The following is a 12,245-nucleotide window of genomic DNA, read 5'->3' as shown; positions in this document are numbered from 1 at the left end:
TGAACCGTTGTGTTTTCATTATCATTTGTTTCCATGAATTTTTTCAATTCTTCTTTAATTTCCTGGTTGACCCATTCATTCTTTAGAAGGATGCTGTTCAGTCTCCATGTATTTGGGTTCTTTCCAAATTTCCTCTTGTGATTGAGTTCTAGCTTCAGAGCATTGTGGTCTGAAAATATGCAGGGAATGATCCCAGTCTTTTGATACCAGTTGAGACCTGATTTTGGACCCAGGATGTGCTCTATTCTGGAGAATGTTCCATGTGCACTAGAGAAGAATGTGTATTCCGTTGCTTTGGGATGAAATGTTCTGAATATATCTGTGATGTCCATCTGGTCCAGTGTGTCATTTAAGGCCTTTATTTCCTTGTTGATCTTTTGCTTGGATGATCTGTCCATTTCAGTGAGGGGAGTGTTAAAATCCCCTACTATTATTGTATTATTGTCGATGTGTTTCTTTGATTTTGTTATTAATTGGTTTGTATAGTTGGCTGCTCCCACGTTACGGGCATAGATATTTAAAATTGTTAGATCTTCTTGTTGGACAGATCTTTTGAGTATGATATAGTGTCCTTCCTCATCTCTTATTATAGTCTTTGGCTTAAAATCTACTTGATCTGATATAAGGATTGCCACTCCTGCTTTCTTCTGATGTCCATTAGCATGGTAAATTCTTTTCCACCCCCTCACTTTAAATCTGGAGGTGTCTTCGGGTTTAAGATGAGTTTCTTGTAGGCAACATATAGATGGGTTTTGTTTTTTTATCCATTCTGATACCCTGTGTCTTTTGATTGAGGCATTTAGCCCATTAACATTCAGGGTAACTATTGAGACATATGAATTTAGTGCCATTGTATTGCCTGTAAGGTGACTGTTATTGTATATTGCCTCTGTTTCTTTCTGATCTACTACTTTTAGGGTCTCTCTTTGCTTAGAGGACCCCTTTCAATATTTCCTGTAGAGCTGGTTTGGTATTTGCAAATTCTTTCAGTTTTTGTTTGTCCTGGAAGCTTTTAATCTCTCCTTCTATTTTCAATGATAGCCTAGCTGGATATAGTATTCTTGGCTGCATGTTTTTCTCGTTTAGTACTCTGAATATATCATGCCAGCTCTTTCTGGCCTGCTAGGTCTCTGTGGATAAGTCTGCTGCCAATCTAATATTTTTACATTGTATGTTACAGACTTCTTTTCCCGGGCTGCTTTCCGGATCTTCTCTTTGTCACTAAGACTTACAAATTTTACTATTAGGTGACGGGGTGTGGACCTATTCTTATTGATTTTGAGGGGGGTTCTCTGCACCTCCTGGATTTTGATGCTTGTTCCCTTTGCCATATTGGGGAAATTCTCTCCAATAATTCTCTCCAATATACCTTCTACTCCCTCTCTCTTTCCTCTTCTTCTGGAATCCCAATTATTCTAATGTTGTTTCGTCTTATGGTGTCACTTATCTCTCGAATTCTCCCCTCGTGGTCCAGTAGCTGTTTGTCCCTCTTTTGCTCAGCTTCTTTATTCTCTGTCATTTGGTCTTCTATATCGCTAATTCTTTCTTCTGCCTCATTAATCCTAGCAGTCAGAGCCTCCATTTTTGTTTGCACCTCATTAATAGCTTTTTTGATTTCAACTTGGTTAGGTTTTAGTTCTTTTATTTCTCCAGAAAGGGCTTTTATATCTCCTGAGAGGGTTTCTCTAATATCTTCCATGCCTTTTTCGAGCCCGGCTAGAACCTTGAGAATCGTCATTCTGAACTTTGGATCTGACATATTACCAATGTCTGTATTGATTAGGTCCCTAGCTTTTGGTACTGCCTCTTGTTCTTTTTTTTGTGGTGAATTTTTCCCGCCTTGTCATTTTGTCCAGATAAGAGTATATGAAGGAGTAAGTGAAATACTAAAAGGGTGGCAATAACCCCAGGAAAATATGCTTTAGCCAAATCAGAAGAGATCCCAAATCGTGAGGGGGGAGAAAGGTTCAGAAAGAGGTTCAGAAAGAAAAAACAAAAAACAAAAACAATTAAAAAAAAGAAAACAAATTAAGAAAAAATATTAAAAAGAAATATATATATATATATATATATATATATATATATATATATTAGATAAACTAGTTAAAAAACGTTAAAAAAGAAAACGGTAAAAGTTAAAAAAAATTTGGCAGAAGAAGAGAAAAAAAAATTGAAAAAGAAAAAAAAATTAAATTAACTGCAAGGCTAAAGAATCATAGGGAGAAAGCCATGAGTTCCGTGCTTTGCTTTCTCCTCCTCTGGAATTCCGCTGCTCTCCTTGGTATTGAAACTGCACTCCTTGGTAGGTGAACTTGGTCCTGGCTGGATTTCTTGTTGATCTTCCGGGGGAGGGGCCTGTTGTACTGATTCTGAAGTGTCTTTGCCCCAGGCGGAGTTGCACCGCCCTTACCAGGGGCCGGGCTGAGTAATCTGCTCGGGTTTGCTTTCGGGAGCTTTTGTTCCCTGAGCTCTTTCTGTAGAATTCTGGAGGACTGGAATGAAGATGGCGGCCTCCCGGTCTCCGGCCCGGAGGAGCCGAGAGTCCGGGGCCCCACTCCTCAGTGCGCCCTCAGAGAACAGCGCCCGATTACTCCCGTCACCCTGGCCTCTGGCCATGCTCCGAGCTGACCGAGCCTGTGACCGGTTCAAAGTAACTCCAAGTTTAGCGCTCACTCCTTGGCTCTGTCTCTGTAGCCGGCTTCCCCAGTCTAATACCTGTAAGCTCTGCGACACTCAGACACCCCCGATCCTTCTGTGACCCTGCGGGACCTGAGGCCACACTGACCCCGCCTGGGCTTCACCCCAGTTAAGCCTCTGGAGCGATGTCCCTCAGCGGAACAGTCTTTTAAAAGTCCTGATTTTGCACTCCGTTGCTCCGCCGCTTGCCGGGAGCCGGCCCCTACCCCCGCGGTCTATCTTCCCGTTGCTTTGGTTTCACTTCTCCGCCAGTCCTACCTTTCAGAAAGTGGTTGATTTTCTGTTTCTAGAATTGCTGTTCTTCTTCTCTTCAATCTCCCCTTGGATTTGTAGGTGTTTGCAATCTTTAGATAAGCTATCTAGCTGATCTCCCGCTACTTGAAGTAGTCTCAGCCTGCTACTTCTCCGCCATCTTGACTCCTCCTGGACCACATCTTCTTTATTCATTCATCTGCTGAAGGGCATCTTGGCTCCTTCTACAGTTCGGCTATTGTGAACATTGCTGCTATGAACATTGGAGTGCATGTGCCCCTTCTTTTCACTACATCTGTATCTTTGGAGAAATAGAAACAATTATCAGAAATTATTATCAACAACTGTATGTCAATAAATTAAGCAGCCCCAAAGAAATGGATGCCTTCCTGGAAACCTATAAACTATCAAGACTGAAACAGGAAGAAATTGACAACCTGAATAGACCAATAACCAGGAACAAAATTGAAGCAGTGATCAAACACCTCCCCAAAAAACAAGAGTCCAGGGCCTGATGGATTCCCAAGGGAATTCTACCAAAAAAAGAAATTCTTCTTCAATAAAGAAGTAATACTTATTATCCTGAAGCTGTTTTAAAAAATAGAAACAGAAGGAAAACTTCTAAACTCATTCTATGAGGCCAGCATTACCTTGATCCACAAACCAGGCAAAGACCTCATCCAAAAGGAGAATTACAGACCATTATCCTGGATGTATATGAAAATATACAAAATTCTCAACAAAGTCCTAGCCAATAGGTTCCAACAGTGCATTAAAAGGATTATTGGCCACAACCATGTGGGATTTATTCCTGGGATGAAAGGGTGGTTAAACTTTCACAAATCAATCAGTGTAATAAAACACATTAATAAGAGAAGAGACAAGAAACATATGATCCTTTCCATTGATGCAGCATTTGACCAAATACAGCAGCCTTTCCTGATTAAAACTCTTCAGAGTGTAGGGACAGAGGGAACATTTCTCAAATTCATAAAAACCATTCATGAAAAGCCCACAGGGAATATCATTCTCAATGGAGAAAAGCTGAGAGCTTTTTCCTTAAGATCAGGGACACTACAAGGATGCCCATGCTCACCAGTCTTGTTCAATATAGTACTAGCATCAGCAGCCAGACAACAACAGCAACAATAAAAATGTATTCACATGAGCGAAGAAGTCATACCCTCTCTCTTCACAGATGACATGATACTAGATGTGAAAAATCCAAAAGACTCCACCCCAAATTACTAGAAGTCATACAGCAATTCAATAATGTGGCAGGATACAAAATCAATGCACAAAAATCATTTTGCTTTTCTATATACTAACAATGTAACTGTAGAAAGAGAAATTAGGGCATCGATTCTATTTACAATAACATCAAAAAACCATAAGATGCTTTGGAATAAACCTAACCAAAGAGGTAATGGATCTATACTCTAGAAACTGTAGAACAATTATGAAATAAATTGAAGAAGACACAAAAAGATGGAAAAACATTCCATGCTCATGAATTGGAAGAATAAACATTGTTAAAATGTCTATGCTGCCCAGAGCAATATATACTTTCAACACCATCCTGATCAAAATACCAATGACATTTTTCAAAGACCTGGAATAAACAGTCCTAAAATTTGTATGAAACCAGAAAATACCACAAATTGCCAAGGAAATGTTGAAAAAGAAAAACTAAAGCTAGGGGCATGGTGTTGCCTGATTTCAAGCTATATTACAAAGCTGTGATCATAAGACAGCATGGTACTGGAACAAAAACAGATGCATAGATCAACGGAACAGACTAGAGAGCCCAGATATGGACCCTCGACTCTATGGTCACCTAATCTATGACAAAGAAGGAAAAAATATGCAATGGAAAAAAGACAGTCTCTTCAATAAATGGTGCTGGGAAAATTGAACAGATATATACAGAAGAATGAAACTCGACCAATCTCTTACACCATACACAAAGATAAACTCAAAATGGATGAAAGACCTCAATGTGATACAGATATCCATCAAAATTCTAGAGGAGAACATAGCCAGTTACCTCTTCGACATAGGCCACAGCAACCTCTTTCATGACACGTCTCCAAAGGCAAGGAAAGCAAAAGCGAAAATGAACTTTTGGGACTTCATCAAGATAAAAAGGTTCTGCACAACGAAGGAAACAGTCAACAAAATGAAGAGGCAAACCACAGAATGGGAGAAGATATTTGCAAATGCCACTGCAGATAAAGGGCTGGTGTCCAAGAACTATGAAGAACCTCTCAAACTCAACATCCAAAAAACAACTAATCAAATGAAATAAATAAATAAATAAATAAATAAATAAATAAATAAATAAATGAGTGAAGACATGAACAGACACTTCTCCAAGGAAGATGTTGGAATGGCAAAAATTAACAAGGTAGGAAATAACAAATGTTGGAGGGGATGTGGAGAAAGGGGAACCCTCTTACACTGCTATTGGGATTGCAAGCTGGTGCAGCCACTTTGGAAAATAGTGCAGAGATTCCTGAAAAAGTTAAAAATAGAGCTATCCTATGACCTAGCAATTGCATTACTAGGTATTTACCCCAAAGATACAGCAATGGTTTTTTCTACAACAATGTTCCTTAGTTATTACTTTTTACCCCCATTCCTCCTGCTAAGGGTAAGGAAGTTTCATTTATCTCAATGACAGTATAAACTTGGTCATTTCAGATTGAACTTGATCTTTTCCCTGGGGAGCTTCCAAAACCAGCAGCCAAAGGGGTGGGGAAGTGGGCATACCCAGCACTGAGGGGTCAACAGGAGCCCCCTAGACCATGGTCAGCATCTGCTCGTTCTGGTGTCTTTGGAGCTACACATCCCTGCCTTGTTCTTGGCCACTGCCATGTTGCCAGCAAGCATGGGTTGATGGTCCACATGCTCCTTGTCCTCCCCACTGAGGACACCATCAAATCTGCATGTATCTCAGGAAACCTGGCAGGACACCTCAGAACACTTCCGTAAGTCTACTTAACCGCTGAAAAGCCTCACTGGAAATCTACCTGCAGGGAACCTGTTTTGCCCTGCCCTGCCTTGAGATTCCCAGTCTTCATGGGGCATCACAGGTTTTTGTAGAAACTCAGTCTGAGCATTGGCTGCTATTATTCTCCACATTCCTGCCACAGCAGTCTTTCCCTGGAGAGGGCCGGGGAGGTCGGGGAGGGGGGGTTGGTGTTCAAGTGTATGTGTGTGTGTGTGCATGTGCACATGTGTGCCAACACCCTCTTGATTTTCTCCTACCCCAAAGTCATACTTGTCCTCAGACTCAGCATTCTCTATCCTCAGGGAGGTTCCTCAGCACACCAAACCCTTTTCAGGAACAAAATGCTATTTATTAAGCACTTTGCCAAGCACGGAGTAAATTCTTTCTGCATGATAATTCCTTTCGTCCTCACAATAAAATCAATGCCAATAGTATTTTCATTTTACAGTTGAGGAAACTTAGTCCTAGACAGATCATGTAGCCTTCCCCAGGCCCCACAGCTAATGAGTAGTGAGACTGAGTCAAGCCCAGGTATTTCCAGGCCTTGTTCATGGTCACGCCGGCTCTGCTCCTTCACAAGAAACAGCAACTCCGGGAAAGCCCACTCTTAGCCAGCCTGAATTGGGCTTGGTTAAGTGGCATGCAATTGTGATGGATGCTGTTTGTCTACCCCGACCCTCCATCAGGCCAAGGTGCATGCTTGCCCAGCCATCTGAAAGCTGGCTGGCAGCTCCCACCCACGTTCACACCCTTCCCAAAATTGGCAATGGTGGGAATATCAAGCCCAGCCCCTATGCTTTTACCCAGCCCTTATGCAAAGCCTCCATGGGACTGGCTGAGGACTTTGTCGACAATGTGGAATGCCAATCACCCCTCTGGCCACCCTACTCCCCAAGGAGCTGTACCTAAGAGCACATCTCCAGCTCAGGGTCTGTCCAGGTATCACCCAAAGACAGTGGTCCTGCAAGCAGATGATCCCTCTTTGAGGGTATCTGGGAAATAGGCCATCTGCCCCAGGGGCCTGGGGTTCTTTATAGATCTTAGATTCCATCCCTTTATCTGTAGTGTCCTGGATCTGGGAAGAGGGCTCATTAGCTAGTTCTGCTGGGAGCTTAAGGGGCAGTCTGGGCTTCTTCCTGTCCCACCAAGGAGGCTGATGGGTGCCATGCTTCTCAGGATGTGTTCTGCAGATTCTACTCCCCACACCTTAGACAGCAGGCAGCACCTGACCTTAAATCTGGAATGAATCCCCAAGGATTGCAAGCTCACAGCCCATGAGGGAGGAATGTGGAGGAGGTCAAGAGGCCTCCCCTAAAAACGTTTGGGGCCAGGACAATGAGCCTGCTGGGCCCGAGATTTATGTTGGAGACCTGTGGTTGGCACAGATGAGTGGTGTGAATTTGGGCAATGGCTCACCCTCCCTCTTTGCCACCCTTCCATGAGGGATGAGGGGTTGTAAAAGGAACATGTGCTCTGGGAGTCTTCCTGCAAGGGCAGGGGACATTCCAGGTCATTCTCCTCCCTCCTCCCTTTTCCCCCTCCCCCTCAATTAAGCCTCAATTAGGAGGAGAAAACACAGAAACGAGTGATCTGTCCCAGGGACTTGGGTCCAGACAGTCATAGATAAGCTGAGACACATGACCTCCAGCAGCCCCAAAGGACTCCTAAGTAAAGTCTGGGCCACATGACGGAAAATATTATTCAGCTGAGACTTTAAATAGCTGGTGCATCTGGGGCTGAAAGGTGGCCAGCAGAGGTGGCCAGGGCAGCCAGCCCCCAAATGTGGGGGCCTGAGAAGGTTGCTGAATCACCCCACAGTCTCCTGGTATCCCAGGGTCCTAGGAGCTCCCCTCAGGACCAACTGGCTTTGCTCAGAGCTTCCCAAGAAGACACAGCTCCGCCCGCCTCTCATGCTTCCTCAGCAATGGTTGGGTTACAACCTTTATTCATGCCGCTGTGCTATCCTGAAAGTCAGGGTGCATCAGAAAAATGTGCAATGCTGTTAGACCACAGATTGCCAGGTTTCACCCCAGATTCCTGACTCAGTGGGTCTGGGTGGGGCCTGGGAATTCCCATTTCTCACAGGCTCCTAGGACATCCTGCTGCTTCTGCCCATGTTCTGCACTTGAGGCCAGAGGTTCTCAGCCTTGGCTTTATGTTTGAACAGGCCAGGGAGATTTAACAATCCCGTTGGGGTGGGGGGCACACCCTAGGTGAATCAAACCCGATTTTATGGGGGTTGGACCCCTATTTTTTAAAGCTCCTCAGATGATCGTAATGTGCAGCCCAAGTTGACACCCACTGCCCAGGAGTCAAGATGACACGTTGGAGTAAACCAGCACCAGGCAGTGTAACATGGTGACCAGTGGAGGGGTAGAGACAACGGGCCTCACTAACATCTCCAAGAGCCACTGAATCCCAACTAGAAGTAGTACCCCTGAGATCCAGAAGTTTCCTAGGCAAAGCTTGATGTCAGGGGCCTACTAAAGAAGACCACATTTGTATTCTTGACTCCTTACGATGGGTACCAGCAGCTGCACTGGGAGCCTTGAGAAAGGCAGCATCTCAGACCCCACCACAGAGTTAACCAATCCAAATCTATGCTTGAACAATATCCCCTGGTGATTCCTGTGCACTTCAAAGTTTGAGAAGCACTGATCTGTGGTGGGACCTCAGTTGGGGCTGGGAGGCAAAACCGGCTCAAATGCAAGGTTGTCTCCAGGGGCCATATCAAGAGCTCCCCAAGTCCAGAGAGCCCTGGAAAGCAGGGGTGCTCCCTTTTTATACACAAATCACCCGGCAAGCTGTGTGTTTTATACATAAAATCACCGAAGGAAACCCCCAACTTTCCCTCTCTCTATCCAATGACCTGGCTGAACCCTCAAACCTGAGACCATCATGTCCACCACACCTGGATGGAGTTACAGCCTTGTCCTAGCCAGAGCCTAGCACAGAGGTCTTGAGCATGGCCAATACACTAGGATTACCCAGGCAGCTTTAAAATCTCTTGACTAATCAAAACCACAGTGAGATACCACCTCACACCAGTCAGAATGGCTAAAATTAACAAGTCAGGAAATGACAGATGTTGGCAAGGATACGGAGAAAGGCAAGGATACAGAGAAAGGAGAACCCTCCTACACTGTTGCATTACACTGGGAATGCAAGCTGGTGCAGCACTCTGGAAAACAGTATGGAGGTTCCTCAGAAAGTTGAAAATAGAACTAACATACAACCCAGAAATCACACTACTGGGTATTTACCCTAAAGATACAAATGTAGTGATCCAAACGGGCACATGCACCCCAATGTTCATAGCAGCAATGTTCACAATAGCCAAACCATGGAAAGAAGCTGGATGTCTATCAACAGATGAACGGACAAAGAAGATGTGGTACACACTCACACACACAGACACACACACACACACACACACAAAGGAATACTATGCAGCCATCAAAAGAAATGAAATCTTGCCATTTGCAACGACATGGATGGAACTAGAGGGTATTATGCTGAGTGAAATAAGTCAATCAGAGAAAGACAACTGTCATATGATCTCCCTGCTATGAGGAATTTGAGAGGCAGGGCAAGGGGGTCATGGGGGAACGGGAGGGGAAAAAATGAGACAAGATATAACTGGGGAGGGAGACAAACCATAAGAGACTCTTCATCTCAGGAAACAAACTGAGGGTTGCTGGGGGTGGGAAGTAGGGATAGAGTGGCTGGGTTATGGACCTTGGAGAGGGTATGTGCTATGGTGAGCACTGTGAATTGTGTAAGACTGATGATTCACAGACCTGTACCTCTGAACCAAATAATACATTATATTTTAATAAAAATAAAAATTAATTGATAAAATAAAATAAAATCTCTTGACTGCCCAGGGTACACCCAGACCAATTACATCAGAAGTTCTGGGATAGGGTCCAGGTGTCAGGACTTTAAAACTCCCCAGGCAATTCCAGTTGGAACCAGGAAGAGCCCTACAGTAATCTTCCATATCCTCTCCCTTGATCTACCGCTCACAGCCTTTGATTCCCTGCCTGTCCATCCTTCACCACTGCCACGAAGCTGGACCCTGGATTCTCCTGTTGGAAAGATACTGTGAGCTTCTTGTCAGAGAGGGAATAGTATTCTGCACACAAAGCAAATTTGGCTATCTTTGCTGAGCCTGCAAAACTGTGAGCAAGCTACAGCCCTCCAATTGTTTTAGTTTTATCTAATTTTTCTGCAAAATACACATAAGCTCAAGCAGCTGCTGCTATCAGAGCATAGCTGGGACACCAGCAGAGGCCACCAGGCCACTAGCATCAAGAAGACCAAGGCCAGAACAAATTCCCGCATGCACATAAGCATCCTGGTTGTCAGTGTAAGAACTCATTTTTATGTTGCACCTTGCATTCTTCTAAAAGTCACTAAGAATAAAGATTTGAAAGGAATTGTTCCATTCCAATGCATATCCTATTCAAATGTCCTTGGATCTCACCAACAAATTTCTGTGCAGTGAGCTAGGCCATATTATGATTTCCATCTGTTGTGAGCTGAAAGCTGACCTCAGTCCTATTCCCAGCTCCTAACCCTGCAACCTGCAGAGATGACTTTATAAGGCAAATGGTGCAATTAAATTAGGGATATTGAGAGGAATCACCTAATCTGGATTATGCTGGTGGGTCCTACATACAATCATATGTATCTTTTATAAGAAAGAAGGACAGATATTGGAGTGATGAGGCCACAAGCCCCCACTGGAAGCTGGAAGAAGCAAAGAGCGTGTTGGAGGTCCTTGGAGAGAGTGTGGTCTTGCCAGCACCTTAGCCCTGTGAAACTGATTTCAGACTCTGGACCCCAGAACTGTGAGCCAACACATTTATTTTGTTTAAAGACATTAGTATGTGGTAATTTGTTACAGCAGCCACAGGAAGTGAACACGGCCCCTTGTCTCCAAATTCATGGTGTATTCCAACATTCCCAGGATGCCAGCCATGGATAAAGTCACTGGGATCCAGGAAGGAATAAGCCAGACGCAGTCCCTCTTCCATGGAGTGCTTATCCCAGGGAGGAAGGCAGCAGCAAGGATTCTCACAAATGTGGAAGTCAAGGCAGAGGCTGGCAAGTGCCGTGAAGGAAATCAAGCAGGGACAGAAGAGAGAGTGCCCAGGGGCAGGGCTGCAGAAGGGTCAGAGGAAGGAAGGCAGGTGACATTGTATATGGTCACCAGATGTGGTCGCCTCTGGGGAGATGATGTGTGAGCTCAGACCCAAATAGGACAAAGAATCCAGGCATGGAAAGATGAGCCCAGGAGGACCCAGGCAGAAGTGACAGTGTTGTGGAGCCCCAAGGCAAGCAGGAGCCTGGCATGCTGGAGAGAGAGCCACAGACACATCAGCAAGGACCTAGTGGGGAGGTGAGGGCAGGAGGTTGAATGGAGACCAAGTAGGAGTGGCCTTTGATTCTAGGGGCACGGGGGTCCAGCAAGCAGTGAGTCAGAAGTGCCCTGGAGTACTTAACACCCTGAGTTTGTTCCCCACATGACACAGAGCAGGAGGGACAAGAAAGGAACAGCCATGACATGCCCAGGTCCAAGGGATTCTTCTGTAGGAAAAAGAAGTGAGAACTTGGGGTCAGGGTTCTTGGCACAGAAGCCAGCTGTTTCCATAGATCTGTCCCAGGTCATCTGCTAACTTATATTACCGAAACTCATCTTTCAGGTCCTGACACGGGGGTCTCGCATAAAGAATGTGTGTTTTTCTAAAGCTCTCCCATGTTTTGCCGATGCTGCTGGCCCGACAGCCATACGGTGAGAGCCACCAATAAGCAGGACGTCAGATAAGGAAGGGCTGGCACTGGAGTCGGCTGGAACTCTGGGCAACTGAATGCTTTCCCCACCATTTCATGAGTATAAAACCCAGGGCATGCAGTGGATGGCTGTTTCCTGGGAGCAGTTGTCCTGTCCATGCCCAGCCCACTGTGCCCAGCCCACTGCTGCTTCTCTGTGGTGATGGATTTCTTTGACCTCATTCCTAAGCCATGGTGAACTAATGCTTTTGTAAAATACAAAGTCATAGGCTTGGACATTGCAGCAATGTTTAAATGCCACAAAAGTTTCTACCTGCTTATCTTGTCACCAACAGGTACCAAAGAGCTCATGGCCTGCCACCAGCCCCTGTGCCACTTTGAGCAGTCCCACCCTAGAGCCCTCATGTCCTCAAGAGGTCTTCCCACGTCTGCTCTGAGCACAGCCCAGCACCTGGCACTAGCTGGGCACCAGGGAGGAGTGGAG

Source organism: Enhydra lutris, unplaced genomic scaffold, assembly GCF_002288905.1.
Source record: "Enhydra lutris kenyoni isolate GAN:26980312 unplaced genomic scaffold, ASM228890v2 scaffoldscaffold6, whole genome shotgun sequence".
NCBI lineage: Eukaryota > Metazoa > Chordata > Mammalia > Carnivora > Mustelidae > Enhydra > Enhydra lutris.
The sequence above is the reverse complement of the archived record's forward strand: the minus strand, read 5'-3'. Positions refer to the sequence as shown.